Genomic DNA, 14,972 nt, shown 5'->3' on the forward strand with positions numbered 1-14,972 from the left:
TATAGACAATTGATTACAGCTAGATGAGGAACAGCTGACCCTCCTAAAACAAAGACCTCTAGATAGGCTGACTAGATTCATCAGAAGGGCAAGTAGTGGGGAACGGCTGGGGGTGCCGATAACATAGCAGACAGTAGCATGAATATCAGAGTATAAGGACTCTAGATGGGGGAGGGAGGCTATGGGATGGTGCCATCTGGGAAGTGGGTGTATAGTTGAATAAGATGGTTAGGGGTGTTCTGTGTGGTACACACACACACACACACACACACACACACACACACACACGCAAATCAACAATTTTTTAAAAAATGTATTGTATTTGAGGAGGAAGCGTGGAAATTTTCATCATGCTAATTAGTAGAGTTGATAAACATTACCACTTAAATCTACCCAATGACTTTATAGGCATACACAAGCACCAAGGATCCAAGTGCAACCGATTATGACTAGTAATAATCAGATACATACAGATTAGAGATGCATGCGCCAACATCTCAGTGTTAGTAGCAAAAACAAGGAGTCTTTCTGCAAGGAATAATATATTCTAAAATGAAATGGAGATCTTTTTTAAAGGTTAAAAACGCATTCAATTTTATGTCTTACAGGGCTTATACTGAGTTCAATATTGTATAACTTTATTAATTCCACTGTGAATCTAGAAACTTGCACCCACCTGTGAAAGAGATTTACTCTTGCTCTGGAGTGTGTTACTGAATATGTTAAAACTGTAGTGAAATGCTTCTTCTAATCATGTAGTTATTAAAAATTAAAAAATAATTATTAAAAAAAGGGGAATAAGCATTGCTTAGCATCTCCAGGAAAAGAACTCTCACAACAGATGGAAAATTTATTTGTTAATGCTATTATATCTCATAATTATTTAAAAAAATAAAATGCGAATGTAAAATATGTTAAAAGGATGTGGGAATGGATATATTTTCCAAAATAGAAAAAATGAGAAAAACCTAAGCAAGTGATGGTCTGTGTATGTTTGTTGTGATATATAAAGGATAAGACAAAAATAATATACATACAACCTTAAAATTTCTATGGTCGTATTATTGTCAACTACTTTAAGGAACAAAATACACATCTAGTCAAGGTTTATCTGAGAATATTTAGTATTTTACCCAAGTCTTATCTACATAGCACATGATAATTAAAAGTATCAGACTGGTGGAACTTATTGAATGTTTAACAGCTGTAGTTTAAGGCCTATACTAATGTGGTCAGAGGGACTTAAAGGACAGCTTTTGTCCCTTGCCCTCCAAGGTTGACTAAGTTCCGGGGGACTATGGAACATCTCTCAAAATGTCCTGTAACTGTGGTGAGTCACCTGTCCTCTTGTTCAGGGAAGACATGGAGACCCCATGAGATGAAATTGAACCAGTGTCTAGTCTACAAAGAGGAGGGTCAACATCTCATTCATGCTTCCAAGTGAAGCCAGACATGGTTGAGGAGGACCTTCAACTTATCTTCACATAGATGGAACTGGTAAAAGAAAGGACCCAGGAGCGCCTCCCAAGCCCATGTGACCCCTGAGGAACAGATCCTCAAATGACCCTAAGTGTAAAAATAAATTGATTTATTTGGGCCAATTCTGTGGTCTTAAACACCCAAAAGGAAAGTATAACCAAAGAGTAAAGTCATCAGTATATTTCTTTAAGAGTTGGCAAGGGATTACACTTCCCAGACATTTGGCTTAGGTCTATATAAAAACTTATTTAGGCCAGGCATGGTGGCGCATGCCTTTGATCCCAGCACTTGGGAGGCAAAGGCAGGTGGATCTCTGTGAGTTCAAGGCCATCCTGGTCTACATAGTGAGTTCCAGGACAGCTGGGGCTACAGAGAGACCCTGTCTCAAAAAGACCAAAAAAAAACGTTATTTACACAATTATTTCTCATTGATGATTTTGTTCATAACCAGAAAGTGTTGCTCAGATGTAAGACTTCAAATCTTGGTCTCCAATACTGTAGAGCCCACCTGTAGCTAAGGGAGACAACCAGCTATTGTTCTAAAATGGTGGATAAATTTTTCACTCCCCTATCTAGAAGCCTTTGAGAAGGAACTGACACTGATTCTAACCACTCCAACAGCTATCAAAATATCTGAAAGCAAATCCTGAATCCATCACTCTAGAGTCCAGCCTTGGAAGACAAAAGAAAAATGAGGAGGAACCCAATAGAGGGATGCTTTTGGAAGCCCTTGTCAAAGTCAAGAATTTCCAATGGACTCTCATATGAACATTTGAAAATTGCCCTGTTCTGACTTTTTTCTAGTTTCCTGTCTAGAACTTGTAATGCTAATTACTCTTGCCTTTACTTCTCCTTTATATCTCCTAGTCACCTTTCTTTTCTCCCTACAGATAAGAGTTATGCAATTTTAGAGTCCTTTAGATAGACCCACTGAAGGGGTACTCCCATTGCCTCACTCTGCATCCCTGTTCAGCATGGAAGAAGCCAGAGCTGTCTGCATCCCGATTCCCTGTCGGCTATTTGGGTAACCTGTTCAGAGGATGATGTGATAAGAATAGGAGGTAGGAACTCACCATGCAGTTAGGGTAAAAAGACCCCAAAGAAAAGTAGCCAGTTTCTTGGCTAAAATTCACAGTGTCTTTGGGCCTCTTAGCAATATACTCTGTTCCAAAGACCAAAAATGTTGAAAATATTTTGGAGCTTTTATCTAATCATTAAAATATTTTAGGGTTACCTCTTCAGAGGGGGAAGGTTAGAGTGGCCAAAAGCACCATAAAAAATAAATCAAAGAATAAGAAAGAGTATATGAAGTTATCAGAAAAAAGTGATGGGGAGATATGGGAGGAGTTGGAGGGGAGGGAGTGGGCATGGATTTGATCAAAATACCTTATATGCATATATATGAAATTCACAATAAATTATTTATTTTAAAAAAAACAGCAAAAAAAGGGAAAACAGATACTGCACCATGTCCTTCTCTGCACTCTCTGTTGATTCCATCTCTCCTCTCTCCTTGTTCCTCCATGAGCTCTCTGGAGAGTCAATCAAAGGGAGGCTTGAGGACCTCTGAGTTAATGGTCCTGACAGGGACTGTTTCAGAAGATGCTCCCTTCTATTTACTTCCTTTGTCTGATGTCCAAATTTTCCCCAATCAAATCCTTCTTTTATTAAGGGCGAAATAGGAAAAATGGGAGCACTTTAAGTGGGGAAACCATGGTGGAAGGGTTAGACAATGTGAGAGATAAATAATGCCTAGCTAATTTTATAAAACCAGAGGGAACCATATTAATTGAACAACCTACTGACAAGTTATCCATACCACTAGCTCAAGGAATATAATACATGCCTAGGCAAGGTTTACCTGAGAATGTTTGGTCTTTGTCCAAGCTTTATTTACATAGCACATGGTAATTAAAAGTACCAGACTGGTGGAGCTAACCTTCTTGGATGATTAACAGCCATACTTTGAGGCCTATACTAATCTGGTCAGAGGGACTTAAAGGACAATTTTTGCTCCTTGCCCTCCTAGGTCAATTAAGCTCTATGAAACATCTCTCAAAATGTCCTGTAACTGTGGTGAGTCTCCTGTCCTCTTGATCAAGGATGCCATGGAGACCCCATGAGATGGACTTGAACCGGTATCCAGTCTGCAAAGAGGAGGGTCAACTCAGAGGAAACATTTCCTCCATGATTCCAAGTGAAGCCAGCCACAGTCAAGCAGGACCTTTCACTTGTCTTCACATAGATGAAATTGGTAAAAGGAAGGAGCCAGGGACTCCTCCCCAGCCCACGTGACCCCTAAAGAATAGATCCTCAAATGACCTTAAGAGTGAAAAATAAATTGATTTATCTGGGACAACTGTATGTTCTTACATAATCAAAAGGAAAGTATAACAAAAGATTAAAGGGATCGATATAATTCTTTAAGAGTCTATGTGTATAGTTAAAAGTTACATAATAAGAAACAACACCAGACAGGAGATACCTTCCTTTGAGTTGCTGGCCAGGGTGGCCCAAGAGACTTCCAGGCAGTAACCCAGCATAGAACTGGGAAAATGAACAGGAGACCCCAATCTTATCTAAAGGAATATTGGCAACTGATTTCTGCTAGATGAGGAAGAGCTGATCTTCCTAAAACAAGGAACTCTAGATAGGCTAACTAGATTCAGCGATGGACAAGCACTGGAGAATGGCTGGGGGCACCAACAACACAGTGGACAGTAACAGGGATTACAGAGTATATGGGCTCCAGTTGTGTGTGGGGGACTATAGGAGGGTGCTATTTTGGATGTGAGTATATAGATGAATAGCATTGTTTGGGATGTTCTGTATGAAATACAAAAAAAATCAACAGATTTTAAAAATGAGTTATATTTGAGGAAGAAGCATAAAAATGTGCTCCATGTTAATTAGTATAGGTGAAACACATTACCACTGAAATCTACCCGATGATTTTATATCCATGCCCAGGTAGATCTCAGAAAATAACTGACTGTGACTAGTAATAATCAGATACATAGAGATTAAAGATGCATGTGCAAACATCTAAGTGTTAGTAGCATTAAAAAAGAGTTTTTCCGTATGAACAGCATATTTTAAAATGAAATGGAGATCTTTTTAAAAGGTTAAAACTTCATTCAATTTTATGTCTTATAGGGTTTAATATCATATAACTTTATTAATTCAACTGTGAACCTAAAATTTTACAGTCAATATTGAAAGAGATGCATCTTTGCTCTGGAAATTATTATTGAATATGATAATGCTGTAATGAAATGCTTCTTCTAACCATGTGGTTATTAGATAAGTAATTTTTACAAAAGAAAAGAAAGCAGACTGAGAACAAGCCATAAGCATCACTCTTCTGTGATTTGTGCTTCAGCTCCTTCCTCTGGGTTCCTACTTAACTTCCCTCAATGATGAATTGTGATCGGGATTTGTAAGACAAATAAACCCTTTCCTCCCTAATTTGGTTTTAGAAATAATGTTTTATCACAGCAATAGAAAGCAAACTAGGACAGAAGTTGGTACTAGGAGTGGGGTATGGTAGTGATGAACCTGACCATGTTGTTTTGGTGAGGACTTTGGGAGGATTTTGGAGCTTTAGGCTGGAAAAGTCATTGAGTGCTCATAGCTTAATGGTCTATTACCGCGGAGCTTGGAAGAGTTATGCTGGGAGAAATGCGGATGATAGAGGCATGGCTTATGAAGTTTCAGAGGGAAGTTTGAGACTCCAACAGACTATAATAGGGCCATTTGTGTGATATATTTTGAATTAAGAATCTTTGAAAGTGAAACCTTGCTTCACTGGGACCATCGCTGCTGGTTAGCTGGAGCTGAAAAATCAGGTGTGATTAAGAAGAGGCTAGTATCACTGAGGTGAAATCTTCTGGGAAGTATTTCCTCAGGGTCAACACAGAAGCTGTGATTCAGAGGGGGCCAATGCTGCATCTCAAACTGGAAGCAAAACTTGGTAATGTGCAAGAGTCTCCCACATGGTACTGGTTTCAATAACATAAAAGGTGTAGAATTGAAGAGGCCATGGAAAGAATCTGAGTCTTGGCACCATGCGAGGACAGGAGATGCCATTAGTAAAAGTGCAGCCTCAGCTACAATGGAGACTCTAGCACTTTGGAGATAGCAGGACCCTGAATGACCATCAAGGACAGTGGAGGTGTGGTGTAGAGCTGGTCTGAGCCCTATGGGACAAGCTGTGTATGCTGCAGATGGCAGAGCTGGAGAAGTGGGACTGCTCAAGCCCTTTGGAGCCCAGAAGATTGCAAGTGAATCCCAAATGTCATACGTTGAGCTACATTGCCAGACTTTGGTTTCATTGAAGTGTGGCCAGTTCTCCCCTTTTGAAATAAGAAAGCATTTATCCTGTTCTTTTTTTTTTTTTATTTTACAGGAGCTCACAGTTAAGAGGCTTTGAATTATTTTAAAGCGACATTGAGCTTTAAGTAATGAAATTTTTAAGTACTTTGGGATTTTTAAAGTTGAACTGTTTTATGTTGTGATATTAGTGTTAACGTGAGATCTTGTTGACAAGAACTAGAAAGGTTATGGCTTAATAGTGATGGTTTTGTAGTTAAGTTGGCAAGGGATCAACTGTGTTAGATAGCTTCAATTGTCAATTTGACACACCTGGGAACAGGGAACCTCAATTGGGAGATTTCCTGTATCAGACTGGTCTGTGGGCATATCTGTTAGACATGTGCTTGATTGTTGAATGATGAGTCCATTTCCTCCAACCTCCCCAAAGGAAAACAGATACTGCACCATGTCCTTCTCTGCACTCTCTTCTGTTGATTCCATCTCTCCTCTCTTCTTGTTCCTCCATGAGCTCTCTGGAGAGTCAATCAAAGGGAGGCTGGAGAACCTCTAAGTTAAAGGCCCTGACAGGGCCAAAATTTTCCCCAAATCAAATCCTTTTTTTTTTTTTCTTGAATCAGATTTCCAACCCTTTCTTTGACTTCTAGCATTTACTGAAGTTGTACCCACTAGGTGCATTCTGGGCTTTGCTTTTGCTAATATTACCTATGTACAACAGTACCTATGAAAGCTGTGGAGGGGGAGGGTTGAGGTGTCCACTAGTAGGGAATGAAAGGGCCAAGGGAAACATTTGCAAAGGAGGTGTCAAGTAAACTGGTTGATTCCTTCTCACCTGGACAATAGTTACTGCTTTCCAGACCACATTCTTAGCATTTAATCATACAAGTGCTATTTTCAGTGTTATTTAGTATTTAATATGACTATTCCATGGTATCTGTCTTGATTAGGAATCTTCAAAGTCAAGGAACAATGCTTAAGTTTTTATGTTTCTTCTGTATGGACTCTAATAAAATCTGTTAAAAATAAAAATAAAAAAGAATGTAGCAAATGTGGATTTTTCTCTAGACTCTATGACCTCTCCAACCATGTATATGTTTGGCTATGTTTACAGTACCACACATGAGTTCCCTCCCACTGACTGGGCCTTAATTCCAACTAGATAGCTGTTGATTAACCCCAAGATAAAAGTGCCACTACTGTACCAATAGCAATAGTTTGCTTGGCTAGTCTTTGTTTATTAGGCCTTACAGATGGGTAGGACCAATGATTGGTTTTCAGCCTTGGTGGCTTGCACAGGATCCTCTGATACCATGAGAGCTAGTTTTTGGGGAGGAGGCTTCCTGGTCAGCTCCAGCTCCATTGTTCCAAGTTCTGTCTGAAGTATGGCCTGTCTTCAGCAATAGGGCCTTTCTTTCAAATTCTGAGAGACAATCAAGGGTTGTGGCAATAGTCTGTGTTATTTTGGGAGTCTCTTGGACTACCCTGACCAACAAATCCAAGGGAGGTTTTGCCTGCCTAGCATTGTGGGGGTTTTTTTTGTTATATAGCCTTCAGCTATACGTACGCACTTGTATATATATTGTATTTGTATTTTTTAGTAGGACTTTGAAGTATCTGGGGCTACTACTCCTTGGCATATACCCAAATGACTCATCCTACTGTAGAGAGACATGTACATCCATGTTTGTTGCTGTTCATTTCACAATAACTAAGAAATGGAAGCAACCTAAATGCCCCTCAACTGATGAATGGATAATGAAAATGTGGTACATTTACACAATGAGGTTCTATGCAGTGGTAATGAAAAATGAAATCTTGAAATTTTCAGGTAAATGGATGGAACTAGAAACTCTTATACTAAGGGAAGTAGCACAGATTCAGAAAAACAAGCCACATATGTTCTCTCTTAGCTCCAAATCCTTAGATGTGAGTATATATCCTGATGTAACAGAAGGAGCCAGGAAAATGGAAAGGAACTGTGGGGGTAAAGGGAAAGAAGGAACCTAAGAGAGAAGGATAGTAAGAGACAGGTGTCACCAATGGGGAATGGGGAAAGGGGGCTGCTTTAACTGGGGAATAGGGAAGGCTACATGGGGGAGATAAATTGATCTTTTTTTGTCCTTTCATTTCAAATTTCTTAAACATGGTTACTGACATAAGGGGGGTAAGACAAGCTGTCACTTGGAAGTGTAAGATGAAATAAACCCTCCCCCCCCAAAAAAAATGTGCCCGTGCAATATGATTTCAGCTATGTGGAAAGAAGGGTTAGCTTGCATTATACACGATTGCCCTTTATGTTGATCAAATTGATTGGCTAGCTGGAGATGTAGCTCAGTTGGCAGAGGGATGGCATCACATGCATCAAAGCCTGGGTTCCATCCCCAGCACTTCATAAAGTGGGTGTGATGGCACAGACCTATAATCCTGGCATGATGGAGGTAGAGGCAGAAGGATCAGAAGTTCAGGGTTATCCTCAGCTACACAGAGAGTTTAATGCCAGCCTTCACTATGTAAGACCCTGTGCTTGAAAAAGAAAAAGAAAGTCACTAAAATAAACTATCTATACAAAACATTTTTCTTACTAAATCGCACACACTATGGGTTTTTATTGTGATCTATATGTGTATATCATGTGATTTGATATTACAGATCACATTTTAAAAATCTACTAAACCATTAAACAAGTTTGAGGCTAGTTTTGAGTACATAAGACCTTGTTTCAAAAAGAAATTGGGGGGGTGGGCTGGAGAGATGGCTCAGTGGTTAAGAGTAAATACTGCTCTTGCAGAGGACCTGGGTTCAATTCCAGGTACCCACGTGGTGGCTGACAACTGTCTGTAACTCCAGTTCTAGGGGAATTTGACACTCTCTTCTGGCCTCTGCAGCCATTTCACATGGGTCAAAAATAATAATAAAATAATAAATAACATATTTTTAAAAAGAAATTGGGTATCAGTGATTCCAGGGGTTCATTTTCATATCTGCATTAAAAACAAGATTGTAGGCTGACAAGATGGCTCAACAAGCAAAGACCCTTGCTACCAAGACTGATGATGTGAGTTCAGTCCTCAGAACCAACATGGTAAGAGAAGAGAACCAACTCCTGAAAGTTATCTTCTGACTGCCACGCGGGTGCCGTGGTGCACATGAAGCACCACCACACCCCCTGCACTAAATAACTGCATGCAATAAAATGTCTAAAAAATGAGAAATGTCATTATAAAGAGATATCATTGGGTGTTAATAAGTGATTAACTTTAGTTATTTTCTTTTGCATTTTTCTATACTTGGAATTATTCTACAGTTAGTTAAGTGCTATTTAATAAGCAAATGAAATGGAAAATTAAACTTTTTAAGGCAAAAGAATTTTGTAGAGGAAACCTTGCTGACTTTGTTCATATGACAATGACCTTGAGGTTGGAATGGCCTCAGCTGTCATGTGTCAAACAGTAGACAGTAGAGAAACAGCACAGGCTTTAGAACCAGAACACAAGCTTGCAGACCCAGGATGTCACTCAGCAGCTGTGTAACCTTGGGCAAATGACTTCTCTGAGCCTCAGATTCCTCATCTGCAAAATGGAGATCATAATCTCTCCCTTATGGGATTGTTGGAAGAGCAGATAAGCTATCAGATAGGCAGTATCTAAACAACGCCTGGCATTCAAAAGATGTACACTTTTCTCCACACCACTATCCATCAACATGAGTCAGCTGGGTGAGATGGTGGGAAGTCTAAGGTAGCTGCTAAAACAAGAGACCTATGTTCAGTTTCATCAATTTAACGGTATAAACAGGTGGCCAGGTCAGTGTGTTTCATCATTCTGGATGTCATTTGAAGAGGCACCTTAATAAATCAGAGTGCTTCCAGAAGTGACTGTGTCATCTGAAGTGTGCATGAAAATCTGGGTGTGTCACACCCAGGGGAAAGGTAGCTAGGGAGTGATGACAATTGAGGAAAGAAAAATATTAGAATGATTGACCAGGAGAAGGAAGGCAGAGTTCCTGTGCAAGCTCGGATGGGGAGAGGCTACAAGATGGAGTGTAAGTCTTGACTCAGAACAACCAAGGACATTTTGACAGCAGAGGACCTTCAAAGTGATCAAGTATGAGCCTCCCGCTGACTCAGCAGCCCTCCCTGAAGCCAAAAACCATCTCTAAGGGATGAGAAGAGCACTGAAAGACACTGAGTTGCCTTAGGCTAGTGGTCCCTAGAATTTGGGACACTAGTGTGAAGGGCTGGGGATGTGGCTCAGTTGGTAGAGTGCTTGTCTAGCATGCACAAAGTCTTGGATTTTGATCTCCAGCACTGCATAAGCCAGGTGTGGTAGTATACACTAGTAATCCCAGCACTCTGGAGGTGGAGGTGGGAGGACCAGAAGTTTTGGGACATCCTGTGCACTATATGAGAACTTATTTCCAAAAAAAAAAAAAATCCTGTGAAATTTCACAAGTTCAGAGTCCAACCTGTCAGTGTACAATCTCCCCAGGTCCTGGGTCCATACCCTTTACCTATACACTATGTATTCTCCCTTAACCTGTAATTTTACCACAGAGCAGGCTCCACCAAGGGTGACAAGCCTCTACTAGGGATGCTTGCACTGGCCTACGGGAGCCTGAGGAGGCAGAATATTTTGTCTGATTCCATGGTGACTGCCAGATGACCTTCGGCCCAGCTTTCAAGTTTGCCTCCTGTCTGTGAGGGCTGACCCCTGCAAGACCCTGACTCCCAAGAGTCCTTATGTGACTCTTGGTCCCTCAGTTCATAACAAATAAGGCTGTGCACTGTCCTCCAGAGGACTCAGGGTCCAGGAAACCCTGCTATCTGTAATGGGTCAAACTGCCTCTCCCTGCCTTAGAGCCTGGCAGTGCCACCTGCTTGCTGTCCTCTCTAGCTCAGCTGACAGCAAGAGTTTTCTATTAAGAGACAGACAGTAAATATTTCAGGCACTGGGTGCCACACAGTCTGCTGCAACTACTCAACTCTGCCTATCTCATGCAGAAGTAGCCTGTGGTGCTAATGGACTTGGCTATGTCCCAACAGAATTTTATTGCAAAAGCAGAGGGAGTATGGCAGTGGCCCAAGGCCACAGTTTGGCAATCCTTGCTTTAGGTAATTTCCTTGGATATTCTAGACATTTAGGGTGCCTGGTCTTTCGGTTGACCTGAATCCACTATTTATATTTGTCAATACTAAAGTGACATGTGCCCAGGATGGGCACTGAAAAATGAAATGCCAACTGGTGCAAGCCTTTACCTTCAGCCGGTAGAAGGAAGAGGTGTTTTAACAGTAAGAAATGGGCTACTTCAAATCTCCGTAAAGAACATTTTGGCTAGGACTGTGGCTCATCTGGTAGAGTGCTTGGCTGGCATGCACAAAGCCTAGCACCACATAAACCAGGCAAGGTGGTGCACACCTGGAATCCCAGCATTCAGGAGGTGGGCAGTGGGGCGGGGGGCAATCAAAATTCTCCCATTTCAGCCTTCCAAGTAACTTGGACTACAGGTGTGTGCCACCATGCTTGACTCTTTTTTTTTTCCCCTAGATGAGTTGAAGTCAACCTAGGTTTCCTTCTCTCCAATTTTGGGTGATTAATTTTCCTAGTTTTCATTGTCCTTTGCTAGATTTAGGCTCCCTGGTTTGGGATGTGAGATTCTGCCCTGCCACACACATAGTGGTTATCAGGGCCAGCAAGATGGCTCAGTGGATAAAAGTGCTTGCTGTCAAGTCAGACAACCGGAGTTTGATCCCAGAGCCCTTCACGGGAGAAGGAGAGAACCAACTCCCACAAGTTTTCCTCTGATCTCTACATTCATGCTGTGGCATACATGTGGGTAATGTACACACACACACACACACGCGCGCGTGCGCACACACACACACACACACACACACACACAAGTCAGAGCTACATAGTGAGACCAAAAAGGTAATTTCCTTGGATATTCTAGACATTTAAGGTTCCTGGTCAAAAAGATGTAATAAATCTTTTTTCAAAACTCTGGGTCCATCTCCCCAAGTGACTTCTCTAAGCCAGCTGTCCCCATTGGGTGGTTCTCTCTCCAGATGAAGGCCTCATGTACTTTCCCCAACTTGATTCAAGCTGGAAAGGGAGAGGCTCCATCTTCTACCTTGAACTCCTGCGCACTGTCTTTCATGCAGAGCAAAACCAGTCCAGGAAATATTCTGAAATAGATGTGTTCTGTCCATTTTGCCCTTCCTCTCTTAAATTGTCTGCTTCCTCCTCTCTGTATTTCTCTTATATGTCCCACATGGCAGGAGGACAGTATCCACCCAATGGTCCCAACAGGAAATTTAGCTAAGGCACTACTTAAAGATGGCAGAAGACAGAAGGCTGAATACCACTGCTCTGTGGGGGGCTAAACTTGGATCAGGTCTTGCATCTGCTATTTGTGTGTGTGTGTGTGTGTGTGTGTGTGTGTGTGTGTGTGTGCGCGCGCATGTGTCGTGCATGCATGCAGGCACTGAGGCCAGAGGACAATCTGAGGGGTCATTCCTCAGGAGCAGTCCATTTGTTTTTGAGACAGAGTCTCTCTGGCCTGGAGCTCACAAGTAAGCTAGGCTGGCCATCCAGCAAGTCCCAGAAATTCACCTGTCTCCATCTCCCCATTGCTGGGATTACAAGCACATGTCACTAAACATGGATTTTTTCACGTGTGTTCTGGGGCTAGAACTCAGGTTCATGTCTGTGTGACAAGCATTTTACTGGCTGAGCCATCTCCCCAGCCCTGCATTTACTTACTTTATAAGCATGTTCATAACAAACAGACACAGACACAGACACACAGACACACAGACACACACAGACACACAGACACACAGACACACAGACACACACACACACACACACACACACACACACACACACACACACACACACAGAGACCTCTCTGTTGCAATGAACAAAAGAACTTCTGTTCATGTGGGGAACTGTGAACCCAGGCTCATTCTGAGAATTTAATGGAAGTGTACATCAAGCAAGCAGTCACATAGTAGACGTTCAAAATAACTAATTTTCAGGGGTGGCACTGGGGAGCGAACCCAGAGTTCATATATAAGAACAATCCTAGCAACAAGCCTTTCTCCAGTACCTAGTAGCCTCTGGACGATGTGTGGGATGCTGAAGGCCCAGAAATGCCTCTGATTTTCCAATAGGTCACTCTAGGACCACTGACACCTAGACCCATGCCTAGCCCATTACAGATACTGAGGATATGTTTGGTGAGTGAATGATCACTGCTATGGAAGGCTGTCCTCCTGGCATGACGTGACTGTTGCCCTCTGGAACTACCAGCAGCTGTGATTATCCACAGAACTACACAAAACTGAGCTCATTAACTTCCCATTATGGATGAGGGGAGGGACTCATGGGTTCCTGTTCCTCCCCAAGATTTATAGACAGTTAATGGTAACTGCTGGGAGACAGAGATTTTTTCCCCCAGTGGTGTAGCTACCATAAGTTGGCCACACTCCTGTAAGTAATCCCAGTAAAACTCAATGGTTCACCAAGCGGCACTTGGTGGAATCATTTGTTTCTGCTGGTGGTGCCCTATCCAAGGTGAGTAGACATTTGTTCATGTGTCTTCAGAGGTGGAATGAAATTTCCAGACAACAAACCCCTTTGCAGAGCTCACAGTGTAGTGGCAGAAGGAAGCATATGGTACACCTAGACCATTTTAATACCAAATGATGTCAGCATAGAGGGGACACAAAGAAAGGAAGAAGAGGCTGGCATTGATGGACTCAAAGGGATCATGATGGATGTATAAGAATACATCAGGAGAAGAAGACTGGGAAGAGCTGACAGGGCAAGAGGGCCTCAAAGGAGGCAAAGGTCTGGGAGGGAGGCAGGATTGCAGAGTGAACATGAGCTTTGAAGGACAGGCTGTCCTGGGAAGAGACAGTGACTCAGGGTAAGACAGGATGGACTGAACCCTGATACTGACCCTCAGGGGGAGCATACTTCGCAAAGAAGTACCAGCCTCAGCTTGCCAGAGCTTCATCCCTCAGATGAGACCTGCCTTGTGGCCAGCTCTCCCTGCTCTTTCTATGGCCCGATACACCTCTGGGCACATTCAAGAATCAAATGTGTTAGTTCTCATGATAAGCTTGTACAGTCAGAAAGAAACTGAGGTACAGAGCAATGAAGCAATGACGTCTTCCCTGGTTCCACTAAGGTCAAGACTAAGATACAGACTCACCAGCATGGCTCTGAGTATTTAGCTACCACATGACTTTTCTTCCAGGTTCCTAAATAAATCACTCCACATTTTACATGGAATGTGTCAATACTCACAGTGCTCAGGGTCTTCCTGACCTGTACCTTCAGGCTAACAAGTTGGGATGGTGAAACAGGCAGCTGAACTCTGGAGTGAGCAGAGGGTGGCAGACCCCAGGTTCTGATCCCTGGCGTCCTCTCTGGCTTCCCTGTCTTCTCTGAGGCCTCTTCATCTTGAAGACCCCCTGCCCCATCCCAGAATCTGGGGGTGGAGCATGACAGGCTTACCTGCTTCTCATTAGAGGAGTCATTCATGTTGACCCCACAGGCCAAGTCAGGCCTGGGGAAGGTTTCTGACCAACCATCCTGTGTGCAGTTTCGGAACAGGGACCCTGTGGGTGGCAAGAGTCCAATAGATGAGTAGTAGGGACCAGGCAATGGAGTTGGTACAGTAAAATTTCTAGTAACATACAACTATTACTATCATTTTAAAGGTTGGGAAGCTGAGGCACAAGGTGTGCTATAACTTACCTACATAACAAGTCAGTGGGGAAGGGGGGTTCAATCTCTGTGGCTCTTCACTTCACACCATGTACCAATACTCTTTCTTACTCCCACCCCAGCCCTGCTGATGAATGGTATGTGTATGTTCATGTATGTGTAGCTACATATGAACAAGTGTGTGTGTCTGTGTGTGTGTGTCTGTGTGTGTATTTGTGAAGGTCAAAGGTCAACCTTGGGTGTCATTCCTCAGATGCCATCCACCTTGTTATTTCGAGACAGGGTCCCTCACTGGCCTAAACTTGCCAAGTAAGCTAGGCTGACTGGTCAGCAAGCCCCAGGAACCCATTTATCTTCACATCTCCGGTGCTGAGATTATAAACATGTGCCATCATGTCTGGCTTTAAAAAAAATTATTTTCTC

The 14,972-nt window shown here is 42.3% G+C and overlaps 1 protein-coding gene across 1 annotated transcript in view; it reads right to left on the bottom strand.

The window, feature by feature from the left end:
* Window positions 1–14,972, bottom strand: part of Sctr (secretin receptor) — an 83,807-nt gene that overhangs the window by 40,938 nt on the left and 27,897 nt on the right. The window lies entirely within an intron of this gene.

The sequence above is a fragment of the Nannospalax galili genome, unplaced genomic scaffold, assembly GCF_000622305.1.
Source record: "Nannospalax galili isolate Female #2095 unplaced genomic scaffold, S.galili_v1.0 scaffold1343, whole genome shotgun sequence".
In the NCBI taxonomy this organism is placed as follows: domain Eukaryota; kingdom Metazoa; phylum Chordata; class Mammalia; order Rodentia; family Spalacidae; genus Nannospalax; species Nannospalax galili.